At 36.2% G+C, this 15,300-nt stretch overlaps 1 protein-coding gene across 9 annotated transcripts in view; it reads right to left on the reverse strand.

Moving 5' to 3' along the window:
- Positions 1–15,300, reverse strand: part of LOC124368910 (poly(rC)-binding protein 3-like) — a 293,457-nt gene that overhangs the window by 81,145 nt on the left and 197,012 nt on the right. Inside the window, exon 1 of one of the 9 annotated variants that reach the window (XM_046826446.1) lies at positions 7,786–8,025. The exons of the other annotated variants lie outside the window; for them this stretch is intronic. The gene's annotated coding sequence lies outside the window, so the exon portion shown is untranslated. Of the gene's footprint in view, positions 1–7,785; positions 8,026–15,300 lie in introns of those variants that run through there. 9 annotated transcript variants of the gene reach the window in all.

A 15,300-nucleotide genomic window follows, 5' to 3' on the forward strand; every position in this document is an offset into this window, starting at 1 on the left:
TGTCTTATGCACGAATAGAGTTAGTAACCAATCATTTAACAGATCACCAAGGGATCCGAAATAGATTAAAAATACCCACAGTGACGAAATCGCAATTGGAAACAAGAAAATAACCCGGAGCTTCCGCTAAGTAAGAGAACGCAAGTTGGAAGTTGTATTGATTGGTAACCTTTAGTCTCTTTTTCGCTAGCAGTAATGGGCATTCTCATACAGTGTATTTTTTAAATACATATAGGAGAGTTATACATTCTGGGAACCAGGACTATTTTCCTTTTATTCACTGCTAAAAGACTCACAAAACAAAAACTATGACGTGAAATGTGCAGGAACTAACTACAAAAAACAGATGTTTTACCTGTGTGTTGCTTGGTAAATGGCACAGAAGGCATTATTGGGAGAAGATTAGAGCAAAGCTATTTACATATTTATATGATTAATTTACAACATACTGATAATGCCCAGGTGTCGGCCTATAGGTATTAGGTATCAAATAGTATAGTTTTGTGTAAAGAAATTTCGGAACAGATAATTCAACCGCTATTTATTTCGATATTTTTTTTAACAATCTGGCTTTAATTATAACTATTTAACGGCTGTTAATTTAAATACACAAATACTGTTAAATAATAATGATTATATGGTTGGGTTTGTTGTTTACTCATCAATATCAATAATGAATGCCATTACATGCTGTGCAACAAAAATGTATTAGCTTTTATATATTTGTATGGTCTTCTACTATAATTATCTTTCAACAACATAAAACATGAATCATAATCAACAGAACTAATTTACTTTTGAAGTTGTTTGAAACTCATGAAATTTTTTATTTGTTATAGCACATACTCCAATATATTGTCAAAAGCTACTTTATCAACGATAGACTACTGGCACAGCCCACACGACCTAGTAGTAGCTAACTAAAACAGTAGAGCTGTGCGGTGAAACAAGCGTCAACAGCAGGAGTACGTTATCAGATGGAAATGAGATGACGAAGGCCTTTGAGCGGCGTGGTGAGCGAAATGAGACAAGCGGTTTGTGGAGTAATAGCTCTGTCTCATGCATACATATTGGCGCCTAGACTTCACTCCGTACACGTACATTCACATTTCATTTCGCCGAGACTGCTTGTGTTTTGGTAACTGCGACGGAATCCGTACACGTCCGTAAAGTGGAGGCACGATAATCGATATATTTGTTTATCACAATACTCATTATAATTGTCCATTAATCGATAGACAAAAGCGTTACTAAATGAATGGTACACACTTTAAGTAACCTAGTATAATTCACTTACCGGTTGACCGTGAACTGACAATAAAACAAACTTATGTCACATTATTCGCAACGTGACCAACCAACCTCGTCATTGTTGGAAATGGGACAAGGCCTTGGTAATTTATTGATGCAGTGTTTAGGAGGAAGATGTGCTGCATCCCACTGGGCTGTGGAAGTCTGTATAGGAAAAGAGTGCTCAACGTGGACGCTCAATGACTCGATGAGGAGGATCAAGTGAGATGTATTTTTTCTCTGCAACTTTTTGCATCTAAGATGTTCAGCTAAAACGTACGAACGAAGTTGGATGGCTCAATCACTCTCAACTTTGGAGTGACGTAATCACTGTTGAAAAGTTTCCGGAGAATGAATGATGCATCGACGCGACAGAGAGGGTCTCTGGAGATACTGGATATTAAGCCCACATCCTAGTAGCTTACAGTATGTGAAATTTCGGACAAAGATCACGAGAAAATAACTGGAAGAACTTACCATTCCCTGGAATGTTCTTGCACGAGACATATAACTGATTGGGGAATTACTCCATGATGCTCCACAACTGTACACTTGCAAACACCGAGGTTCTGCCGGTTGCCCCTATCCACGATACTTGTCTAGAACACGTATAAGATGACATACCGTCTTGGATTTATGAATATCTGATAAATACGTTGATGCCGTCGGCAAAGAAAAACAATCTCGCATCGATGTTTGCACTAGAAACACGGTTATTTATTGGTCAATTCATAGCTTGTCACTCAGCAGCCAACACTGAGCAGATCCGTGAGTAAACTGCTGGGTGACTGGCATTGCTTCGACGACACTGGACAGTCCCCTACAAGTACAGCATTTTCTATTCGAACACAGAACTAGGTTCTGTCACTAAATACCTCCACTCGCATCACTGAAACGATGAGATCATAACCGAGATGTACTGGCCATCTTCATTTTAGCCCCATAAGAACAGTGTTAAACCTCGTTCACTTTTAAAATCTTATTTTTAGTCTTAGAGTTATGGGATGTATCTCATTTTAAATACAATCAGTACACAGCCAAAAGTTTTGTTAGTTTTTCGATATTTTTAATACGTTATGTAGATAACAAATCTCAAACATTTTTGTTCTACATCGTTTGAATATTAAAACAGTACTCACTATACAAAAAAATCAATTAATTAATAAAAAAAACTAAAATAAAAAGTAAACGTTGCTCCATTAAATTGGAATAAACACGTAGGCCGTGCGCTGGGTTTCTTCACACAATAAACTAACCGGCATATTATTCCCTCACAAAAAAGACAATTTTTTAATGATGTACAAGAATTTTATATTTACAAAAAAATTATCACAGTTTTATAATGTTTTAACTCAAATGTAAATAAAAGCAATAAGTAGAAAAGTATTTTTACCATAATTAGTGTGGTGTTTACAATCTTAGTACCAACCTAAACAGTTTAAAACGGGATTTATAAGCTACAACTAATCGATAAGTTACTGTGAAAACAAAAACTTAAGGAATTATAGAATTCAAAAATTGTTACTTCTATTCCCAAAATTCACATCCGTTTGCGTATTGAATAATTTCAAGATGTAATTGTTCAAAAGTCGATAGATAAACGAACACAAATAATATTATCTGACAATCTATTCTCCTGAAGGCTATGAAAATATTTCTACAGGAGAATTCGTTTTCAATCTTACGAAGTACGAGTACACTTCCAAAAACTAATAATTTACAAACAAGATATCTAATTGGAATACATACAACTTGTAATAGGTTAGATTTTTATTGGTATCATTCCTATACCATTAAGAGTAAAGGTACGCAAAAACAAAATACGTTTCCGGTCATCCCTTCACAAAAGAATGTGTCGGGATTTACAACAGAGGGGAAAAAAATCAAAGTATAGAGAGTAAATTCGTTGTGTTTTATAACCACGTACAAACAAAATGCACCATGGGTGTTAAAATCATTTATAAGTGTTAAATTTAGATCAGTGTCAAATAAGAGCTTATTCAAACATGATGAAACAATACTACAGGTAAGATAGAGTCGTACAGGGGTTTTCACATTTAGTATAATGATTGTGGTTGGTGTGCGGTGTAGATATCTGTATCTGAAGGCCTCCTTTCTTAGCCGCAAATCTTTTTGTAAAACAAAGTTAACAGTTCCTTTAAAAACTCGGACAAAAATATCAATGTCGGTTATAATTTACAACAAACGGCGTTGGAATGGTCGCAGATCCTGGTTTACGTGTTATTGTCCAATCGCAAGAGATTATATATATTAAAAAAAACACCAAAATGAAATACTCTTGATTCCGGCAAAAATTGTATTTTGCCATAACATCAAGAGCCAATTAGTGTGGCGGCACGGGGGAAGGGCCTGCTGATTGCTGAGATGATTGATTTAAGTGAGCCGGGCGAATGAATGGCACTGCAACGGGAAATCGCGACGGGAACATAGCGAGCCATCGGAAACCCCAGCTCGCGAGCCGCGGAGCGAGCGGACAAGCGAGCCTCTGAGCGGGAAAGCGGGCCGACCCTCCATTGATGTGAGAGGAGCACCTGGTAACCCTAGCGACCGTTGCCATGGAGCTCAGCTTCCATCGATTACGTGACGTAGACTGCCTGCCGCCGCCGCCACCGCCACCGCCCCCACCCCTTCATCATCATCCCGAACACCCCCGCCGCCCTCGGCGTCCTCGGCATCTCATCACCACACCGCGCGAGTACCGGCCATTCACTGGCGCTCAGGCGCTGGCCAACGGCTCTCCCGGCTGGCATTCAATAATACTCCGGATTTCCTCCTCCACACACCGCGATCCGGGATTTCACTATAACCCTGTTATAATGAAGGGCATCTCGGTCGACCACCCTAGTGACGTGCATCGACAATGTGGCAGTCGTAACTCAACAAGTGTTCACAACTAACTTTCTAACAACGCCAAAAGTTTAATTTTGTTACAAATTACAATACATGGAGTCTAAATGTGATTACCTTGTATACACATTTATTGTTATAGAGATAGGGTAGAGGATAATCATTCAAACTGGCGAAATCCTTTCCTTATAATAACTTTCCCCTTTCTCTAGAAGCGTTATTAGAGTATTTTTCTAAATATTAGTCTTATCTCCCAATCAACTAACTGCCACTTAGAGAGTACTGAGATAGAGGTAATAAGGTGCCTTGAATAATTGACCTCTCAAGTTATGTAGAACGTTTACTCTGAAGTAATATGTCATCCAATTATTACAAAAATATATTACTAAGTAATGGACGATAGTTACTGTTTTGCTACTCGTTCCACCAAAACAATGGGTAATTACAGCCTTCTATAATAACATACGGTAACTCTGGCTGCTTAAAAGGCCTTTAATGAGTATTTGCAACATAACAAATACCTATAAAAAACCTCAAAATATATAATCTTACTTTAAAGAGCTTGTAATTTTGAGGCATGTGTTTGATCAAAATGTCATACATATAACGTTTTAAGAATTTTTTAACACATGCATACAGTCATAAAATTACTTTTTATTGAGAAACCCCTCTCAAAGTTTTTTTTTTTTTATTTTGATAAAAAAAACACAAACAGTGGCGAGTACAGTTACTTTAAGATTGTTCTTAAGCGAGTTTTTCGTGAAACCCAATTATTAGGCTATCAGTTGCTACATTATAAGTCATTCGAACTACCGAATGTTGAAGAGAAGTCGAAGTTCATATATAAATGAATAATCAATTAATGAAAATGAATGTTTTTCAGAGTGAAATTACAATCATTTTCCTTCATCTATTGCACAAACCTCTATGTTTTAGAGATAGTTAAACTTCACGGAAGTGTCTAAAATAAGACGTGAGAAATTCTGAATGTAGTAGAAGTAATATTTTATTACTCAACTCAAGAAAAATCTTTTACAACATCTCAGTGATTTTCCAAGAGAATGAAGAAAAGTTAGTTTCACGAGAAAAGATGATATAAGTGGTCCAATGTAGAACGGTACTGTAAAAACACTGCACTATTTATTCGGAGTAATCGTTTGTTGTATTCGTACACAGTTCTTGGAAGGTTGGATGTTCTAATTCATTATTCGTACAATTTACAATCGATTTTTAATTAAACCTTATATTTCCGAGAAATACTGAGGACTGTGAACGGGGTTCTTTTTCAGGTGGTAGGTGAACTGCCCCATCACATCTTGTTCAACATAGTTAACTAGATAGCGAAACATTATACTAATTGTCACAAATCTCACGTAAACAAAATTAGTTAATTTCGTAATAAATGAACGACTGAAGAGCATTCTTAATTCGATAAATCATCAACAAAACAACAGTTCGTTCATTTCTTCTGAGAAATTTAGGAGAAACTAATATAATGCGCACTCAATTGTGCACCTGGTGAGACAATGAGAACACACCTTCATTTATACTATACTTGATTTTGTAATCCAGATGTCTCTCATGTCGAATATATGCAAAGAGTTCGTTTTGAACTTCTTCGTCGTCGATGTATTTTTCTCTTCAGGCTGACATGGCCACAGTTTGTAGGAATCAAGTCTAAGACAGCGCCAACTTCAGACGCGGAAGCTGAACTGGAACTAAACTCAACATTCACATTGAATCAACCCTTCCCACCGTAGATACGTTATGAGTAGATATTTCGATTGCTCCACCGTGCATTGAAATCGTGTCTAAAACATCGCACTGCACTTAATTGAAAACTTGATGAGGCAATGAGAACACTTCTTCACTTAGATTACACTTGATTTTAATTAATTGGAGCTAAACTCAAAATTCGTACCATAATGTAAGTCAAAACATTGCAGGACATGAGATTAAATGGCGGAAACATACGACAGAAGAGAAATCAAAAGGATCAAAACTTCTACTGGTGCCTAAGGCTTGAATTGGGTACAAGAGTTTTTTCATATTTTGGACCCCAAATGTATAAATCTTTACCACCTGCTACAAGGTGTGCAAGTTTAGCTACTTTTAAGGAAACAGTTAATCATTTTTGCCTCTTAAGATTAAGTTCTTAATCTTGTAATTTGTTCCAAATGTCTTACATGAGGGTGTATATTTTATTACCTATTTATCTTATGCGTTGTGTTTTTAGTTATGTTGGATTTGACATGAGCTTTCTTGTAAATTAGATTTGTGCATTTTAAATAAATTCATTACTTATTTATTGTAGCCTACTAAAAATAAGTAATATGATAAGTTTATGGTGCGGTCCTGCACAAACCGTTTACAAAGAAAATCGAGTGTTTTTAATACAGTGGAGTCCCCTTATTAAGAACTTCAATATTACAAATCCATAATTTCACAGTTTTTAATCCCTTTTAAACTTACGTAACACTAAATACTAAAAATGTTCCTATAATACGAATGGTTGGTTTATATGACGAGGTTTTCATTATTTTATTTATTGATTCTAGTAGAACTCAAACTTCTATGTTACGAATACCCATTCTAAAAACCCCAACAACAAACGTGGACTCTAAGTAACAACATGCCCACGCTTACATTTCCGTTTAAATGCGATGTTTCAAAAGTATGACTTATAGTGACTCGCAATTCGAAATGTAAACAACATCTCCTTCCTCCCCCCTTCAATCAACAGTCATTCATGAGTCAGCGTTTATGTTACTGGCGTGGTTCTGACATTGTTTATCCTTTCTGTCAGTTGACACTTTGGGTGTTTTTATTTACTGTTGAGTGTGAGGCGACATAATAGGAAGTTGATTCGAGAAATCTCTTACAGTGAAATTTAAGAGTATGGTGCTACGTTAAACGATCCAAATATGAAAGAATTAGAGATAGCTAAAGAATCTAACGATACTTATTACGCATTAACGACATACCCTATAAACAGAAATGCAGACTACGTAAGGTGAACGACCTAAAGTTGTCGCAGAAAATACAAGAAATAAATAAAATGGAGCTTAAGCTTGAATGTATTCTTTAAACGAGGTGGTTCATTTTTATTTAAGAATCCTTTTGTAGCGAATATCAGCTACTCGATTTTAGGGACTTCTTATGATATATTAATATTCTTTATATTGAGACTCTTCTATATTATGATGATAAATGAATAAAATAAAGTTCTAGTCTGGTAGATACTAATTATAGAGGTAGGTCTCCTAAACTATGAACACGTAAACTCAGATCTGAAGTACAAGAGAAGAATTAGCGTCTTAGCCATTCGGTTTTTCTCAGTATTTTACCATTTCGACCTCCCTGGTTTTCCCAACTAGCCTACTGTAGAGAACCTACAACATCGGGGAGTGCGTCAGTTTCGTTTATCAGTTTTTCTAGAAACAATTCTTTCTTGTAAACTTGCAACCTTCCACCTTACGAACTATATTGTATGTATAACGTGAAAATCCTTAATAATAAACAAAATAAATACTATATAAACACGAATTATTCATGGTAGCTACAAGAAAAATGATGATTTGTTTATTTTAACCTAGATTATAATTATGCGTTAGGTTAGTTATTTACCTGAAGAAGAGGCCAGATAGCAGATCTCAAAACGTAGTGTTACTGATTTTTCGCATCACTGAACGATAGTAATGTCCGGAAAATCCTGCTTCCTTGACTACGTCGTCTATGTTACCTATACGGTTTACAGTAAGGTTCCGTATGTCAGAGAACGCGAGGGATCGGCAAAGTGAGATATGTCACTTATACGCGTAAATCCGGACGAGTGAAACAACCAACTGAGGAGGAGCGGGGACAGTGGGCACGGACGGGATTAGCTGGCCAGATACAGTACCAGCAACACAGGCCCGCGGCCGAGTCTGAATCACATTAACGTTACTGTGGAGGGATACTGTTTAAAATAGCGTTAGTGGAGCAATGGGTGAACATTCTGTCTGTCGCCGCCGCCGCGCCGACCAGCATATTCTAGACGCGTCGCCTCACAAGGTCCGATGCTCTTCACTCTACGTGTGTCTTGTCACATTGAAATTACAAAATAAACACGTGATGGATCGGTAATGTATCGGACTGTGAATGCCAAAATCTCAACATATATTGAACGCACGCGAACATGTATTGCATTGGTTGCAGGCCACGTCCGGAACTTCATTTGCAGAGCGATGCCGATGTTACCGTACACAGACCATCGGGAGTGCGCCTGACTTTGCGGGATACCTAGAAAACGAGTCCTAGCAGAGTTCTAGGTGTCAATACGATTTTGGTTTTCTTTATATTATTATTTACAAACGACGATTCGTTAGACATTCAAAAATTTCCATGTATGTATTCCAAATAATTAATACATGTTATGTTTTAATATTTTGCTTTAAATTGTATTCCCCTGAAGTAGACGCCAGATACCAGCCTTCGAAACGTCGCAGTTAGAGTGTATCTTGAAATTCTAAAGCCATTACCGGATGCAGGTCTTTAGGGATTACACAAAACAAGTGAATGGTACGCACCACGTCCTCATGGCCAAGCGAGGTGCCTATCTAAAGTATCTAGGTAAATAGCTGAGTGTTTAAAGAGCGTATATGTGATGTTAGTTGAGCGGGTCAGTAAGTTTATAACAATTGTCGTGGAAAGTAAATGATTTATTTTTTTTTTAATTTTGGTTGGCCAACGACGATGGGATTGCGAAAACCTATTTACCATAGTCGGGTTATAAGTTTGAATGGTCATAATACTACGGTCTTTCAGAAATCAGACTGCCATCCCTAAATTATACGTCATATTCGGTGTCGCCGATGAAGATGTGAGTACACTTATGATCTTTATAATTTCAGTCAGTAGCCTAACTGACTTACAGGATTATGACACAAGTTCATGCCAAGTAACTCGTGTGCCTCCCGGTCTAGAATCATCTGTTACAGAGATGAAGACGTTTACGCAAGTTACTATATTCAATACAACCATTTAGAAATGAGATGCTACACCAACACCATGGCTTCTTGGGTAGACTATCATCTCCAAGATATCATTAGAAAATGGCCGAGTACTCTACACATACCTTACTTATACAGCACAAGAGTTTCTCCACATCCACTGTATATTTAAACATACACAACCAGTTTGTTTATTTGTGCATAAGGCTGCAGCCAGTGTTGTATTTGTATTAAACGTTTATCGAAGTGTACTTGTGATGGTAAAGCCATGTATTATACAGCACTGCACTGGTCTCTATAAATATATCCTTTCCCGGGTTTACACTGCTGGGGAAAGCTAACATCAGATGTAACCAGTCTAAGAATCGCTTTCAGTATCTACTTTCAGGTATCATTACAGAAAGCGTATGCAACCACCTACGAGGTTCACGAAGGACTTCACAAAGGGATAAAGCTGAAGTGATTCCTGTGATCTGAATTTCAATTAGGGATCTACCCACCATACCCAGAAAAGCTGCTCTTTCCTTCTCGTATCAGATTCCTATATCAGGCAGTTAGTATTTATCACAAGGATTTCGCGGATATTTAAAGATATTTATTTTCATTCCAGGAAAATCAGGATAGGAATGGTATAAAGAATGCTATAAATATAGGTATTCACGGCTACACGGTAAATACGTTATGACATTTTAACAAATATTTTATACGTTGTTTATTTCCTTATACAAATATGGTACTACATAAAATGTTTTAGTAAATTTATCAGGTAAGTAGAAATGGTTTACAATTGGCATATTAAGTCTATATGGTTGTTTAGAGTTTAATATGTGTTTATGTGCCAATTAATAATTTCTTACTTAATTTCAAATTTACTTCGTTACGTGGTTTAATAGTAGTTTTGCGTTCATTGCAATTAAAAAAAAACCTTCATTACGATGAATAGCGTGAAAGGCTACTGGCTCTTACGTCTTTACGATTTATTGAAAAACAATGAACGGTCATTCTTATCCGAAGAAAATTTGAGGTCTGCTAAATGTAGTCCTAGCGTTAGTTGGTAAATTTCATGGTTAGACGTACAATGTAATTTACCAACAATTGAATTACGCAACGATTTGTAGAACACATTACAAGTCGATCAAAGTATGATGAGCTTATAAAGCAGGTTTCCAATGCAGATAGATATACACCAATAACTTCCAGAAACTTCCAAACATCAAGAGAAGTACTTCCTCTGCACACGTCCCCTGCTTCATCTAACTTTCCAACCGTCAAAGAGAGGAATTTCCTCTCCACGATTCCACTGCTTCATTTGTCTCCCCAACCACCGACGAGAGGAATTTCCTTAAGAGATGCCTACTGCATTATGCATTTTTTGGCCAAATCTCTATTTCAAGACACTAATGGCTACTTAATCGGACTGCAGACTAATTAGGTAAACCAGTCTATAACTAGTTAGGATTTCATAAATAAATCGACGCGACGGTTCAGCACTCACTCACTCACTCGGAATACATCGTGTGAAAGCGGGCTTTATATGAATTATTACTAAAATATGTTAACATTTAACCTACAATTCCCAAATGATATATTTTGAAGTTTAATTTTATAGAATTGTATAGTTGTATGATTGACAAAACGTGTGTTGTTCCGTTCACTATTTATTTTTATCAATCTGTATGTTTCTTTTTATTGTTATTATTATTATTTTTAAGGGACATTTAGTAGTACTTGTATATCTAAATAAATTGTTAAAATCAGAAACATATTAAAATGTTATACGAATGAATTTATTGTATCTTAATTTTTGCGATAATGTATACAATTTTTGAAATTGTTGAATTTCCTTAAGTACTAAATGTTTTACAATTTCATCTATATCTTGTTGTTTTATAACAGTATAAAAAACTGCCAATTGTACTATCACGGTTGATTTTAAGTGTATGAAACTAAAAGCAACAAGAACTGGGAAATTATCGTTGATACTCTCGCTTTTATAACCCCCCCCCCCCCAACCTAATTGGACGGCTGAAGATCTTTTTCTTTCTTATGGGAAATCCTTCGATCGGTTTTCGCAAAACAACAGGTTGTGTGCTAATACAATTCCCATTGGCTCCCACCTACAGACCTATAGTACCTTATAATTCAGACATAATAAAGGACGTATCTTGGCAAAATTTTCAAATTCAATCAAACTGAAAAACACACTTAACTTGTCGTTTATTATACGTTGATAAATGGTTTAGATAACATTTAAAATGATGGAACGTCCCCTTTAACTTACGATAAAATACCCCCATAAGCCATTAATGAATATTTATTCATTCTAATCCAATAAATTTTCCTCGGCTCAGACGGAATTCAGGAATAAGCGTGGATTAGACGCCGTTGGACGTGGGCCAAAGGCAACTCATTAACCCGAATCATCCGCACACGCCGACCGGGGACGTGGAAACAAAACTGGGACATAAACCCGGTGTTTGCCGGCAAGTGGCCGGCTGCCAGACGATACTGATAAAACACGCGGCCTTGTGGGACGCTAATGGCGGGAGGACGACGCGTCGCACTCTGTGTCGCACACCGCCCGCCACGCCGCGCCGTGACAATTCTGCCACAATAAACTATTTCAAATCCTTCAGCACAGGGTGTCTTAGGGAATTGAAACCAAAATAAATATACAAATAAAATATCATTATTGTTTTAGTTGTGCTTTTATTCAGTATGTGAATTTAAAAGTAATTACAAAATGCACATTATTTTTGACAACCCGGTAAATGATTCAATAAAATAAATTTAAAATAAAATAAATCCCTAATAACACTAGCTAGGATTTCAAATATTCAATGCCAAATATCACAGGGAAATAGTTGAAGCTGGGATTTGGTAGAGGATAGCAAAAACCAAATATACGAAGAAAACTACCGACGTATCACGAATAAAACTATAGAATGCTACCAATATCATTAACACCTTACTCAGTAACAGGATCATACTGAAGAGATAATTTGAAGAGGAGTTGTCTACTAGGTAATATATGTGAGCAATAGTTATGTGTAAGTGTTTGTATGGCTTAATTATTGTATTACTGTATGTGTGGTGTGTGTGTGTGTGTAACATTGTTTTAGTCTTTTTGTTGTATAATAAAGTCATAGTATTTGTATTCATTACAATATTCATTGTGCGTTGTATAAGCGTATGAATATCGCAATTTCTGATTCTGGTTCTGACAATGCTGTAAAGTAACTACCAGGCTGTCCAGCACGTCGCCGCTTTCATCCACATCTTTATTAAAAAAAAAACTTGTATTCCTGTGCAATCAATAACTTTTTAATGGAAATATTTCTATAATATGTGTAATTTCCTATGTTTTCAGTATTTAACCAAGCAATTAAGATAATTACTTTACATCCTTATCCTTATTTTTTTCTGGGTGACATTCATTAATGCATTTCAAAATGTTATTGACAAACAAGCGTATCACGTGTAAAAATATTGAAGGATTGTTTGGTTTATTAACACCAAATACTATTTTATATAATCAAGCCAGTTCAAACGCAACAACTAAGTAAAAGCAATCAAGAAACTGAATTAAATTTATTTTAAACGATGATACTGAAATGATTGTCCGTAATTGTAAACACCAGATGAAGACAATATTTTCACAATCTAGCAACAATTATTTCCTTCGACAGCACATTACTTTTACGTAAACACGTACCTTAAACATTTATTTATATAATAGTCCAATAAAATTCTAGTATTAAAACACTAATAGGCCCAATAGAGAAGCTCGGCTGTCCCACGTCACGCACAATAAACGAGTGGAGTGGTGTAAGCGGGCAGCGGGCAGGTGGGTCCCCTGTTTTCTGGCGCTCGGCCAGCACGGCTCGGGTCCTGTTGTAAACACGTCACACTCCCACATCACAAACACCGGCCAGATGTATACAACTAATAACTATAACTGACATACGCCACTTGGAGACTAATAGCTGCCACTAAATCTTTCATCGCGTCAGCCAAAAAGGTACAGTATTTGTAAATGGAACTGACGCGGCCGTGACGTGTAAAGGGAACATTTTATACGGAACTGAAGTTCTGTTGTCCTCTCTGTGGTCCGTGCGTATACAACATCCACTAGAAATCATAAAGATTACTAATTACTACTATAACTCAAACTAAAAGGCCAATATAGGTTTGCATTTTACAAGTTATCGAGTACCAATTTATGCTGAAAAATCTCATTCCTCAAAACCGGTTAGAAAATGTACTCGTGGTGAAAAATAAAGTTGAAAGGATTACGGTTATCAATAAATAATGACGTCACTTAAGTTTCGCACCGCTGCCAATCTGTAGCGCGAAATTTCACCGGTAACAGATAAATCAAAGCGTCGAAATCTCCCTTGAACGCTTTTTTTCGTTTCTTTAAACATAAATTCACGGAAAAACATATGTTTTCCTGATATTGTATATATAATTTACGTACTTGCTAAAATATGTTCATCAGGTTACTTCTTTACTGAATACGTCATCAAGATCACAGATACATCATGTTTTGTTTGCTTACTGCCCATGATAATTATGCTAGTTTGTAATTTGTTGTAATTGAGACCTTGTTTAGGGGTTATTTACTCAATCAGTCGATGTTATTATTCAAACAACAATACTATTTTTTTTATTAAGACACCGAAATATTACAGTTAAAATTTAAATTTTAGAATTGAATTAAAGGTCTGTAATAAGAACTAGATCATTTAAGAAAGTATACTATACTGAATTTGTCATTAATTATAAAATATTAAAATAATGGCACACCAATTAAAGGACTCATTTACATTACTTTAACGACATAAATTTCATATATTTTTGTTGAAGTTAAACCTCAATTCAATTTATATCCATAAATCCTCCGACCCACACTAATTGGTAAATTAGGCCGCGGCCGCTCAACTTAACCTGTGCTCAATTTAATTTCTGCTGACTAATGAGAGCAAAACTCTAATTCAGTTAGGTAAAGGCCAGATTTAAGTACAAGCTATAATCTCCACTACCATAATTAAAGTTTATCTCGGAGAAAAAAAATCAACATGTTACTTACTCTTCATAAGTGGTTCTTATAAAACGAGCTTTAATGATTATGCATTTATTTTAATGACATTTCATTGCATTTTATTATAATCGTTACTGACATTAAACCAATGATATTGTAGTGGTCGAGTCTAGAACAATCAAGTGGCCAATACAGCCCTCAGTCCCACGGAACCCACTTAGGAACGGAGGGTAGAGAGAGTGACAGCTGCAGGTCACTTGTGATTTCGCTCACTTTCCATAACACGATTTACCGAAGTAGCTATAAAAATTCAATATGTTAGAAAAGTTTTCCGATGCATATGCCCATTATATAGCGGGTCACGTACGAAAATGGGCTATCCTATTCATAGCTTCGACTGCTATAACTTTGTAATCTCCGTTCTTAAGTAAGAAAGCTTTGGCTTCGTACCAAGGATTTATAAATTATCAAACAAAAGTCTGTAATACGGTTTTGAAACGAGGATATGTATTATAGCTTCGGACCATGGACAGGTAAAGCATCTGGCAAGAATCTATATTATGGGTTCAAACAAGGACAATTAAAGCATCAGGCAAGAATCTATAGTATGGTTTCGAACCAAAGACAAGTAAAGTGACCGGCAAAAATCTTTATTATGGCTTCGAACAAGGACAAGTAAAGCATCAGGCAAAAATCTACATTATGACTTCGAACTAGGACAATTAAAACATCAGGCAAGCAACTATACTATGGTTTTGAACCAAGGGCAAATAAAACATCAGGCAAGAATCTATATTATGGCTTCAAACAAGGACAATTAAAGCATCAGGCAAGAATCTATAGTATGGCTTCCAACCAATGACAAGTAAAGCGTCCGGCAAAAATCTGTATTATGGCTTCGAACAAGGACAAGTAAAGCATGAGGCAAGAATGTATATTATGGCTTTAGACCTAGGACAATTAACGCGTAAGTCAAACATATTAATTAAAAGTACGGCGATCCACATAACAGGACTCCTAACTACGCTTCAGAGCAACATTGCTTACGTATTATGAAAGGGTCCGTTTGGAATCTATCAGAGCACCAAGCTGTACCAACGACATAGG

Source organism: Homalodisca vitripennis, chromosome X (assembly GCF_021130785.1).
Source record: "Homalodisca vitripennis isolate AUS2020 chromosome X, UT_GWSS_2.1, whole genome shotgun sequence".
NCBI classification, from domain to species: Eukaryota; Metazoa; Arthropoda; class Insecta; order Hemiptera; family Cicadellidae; genus Homalodisca; species Homalodisca vitripennis.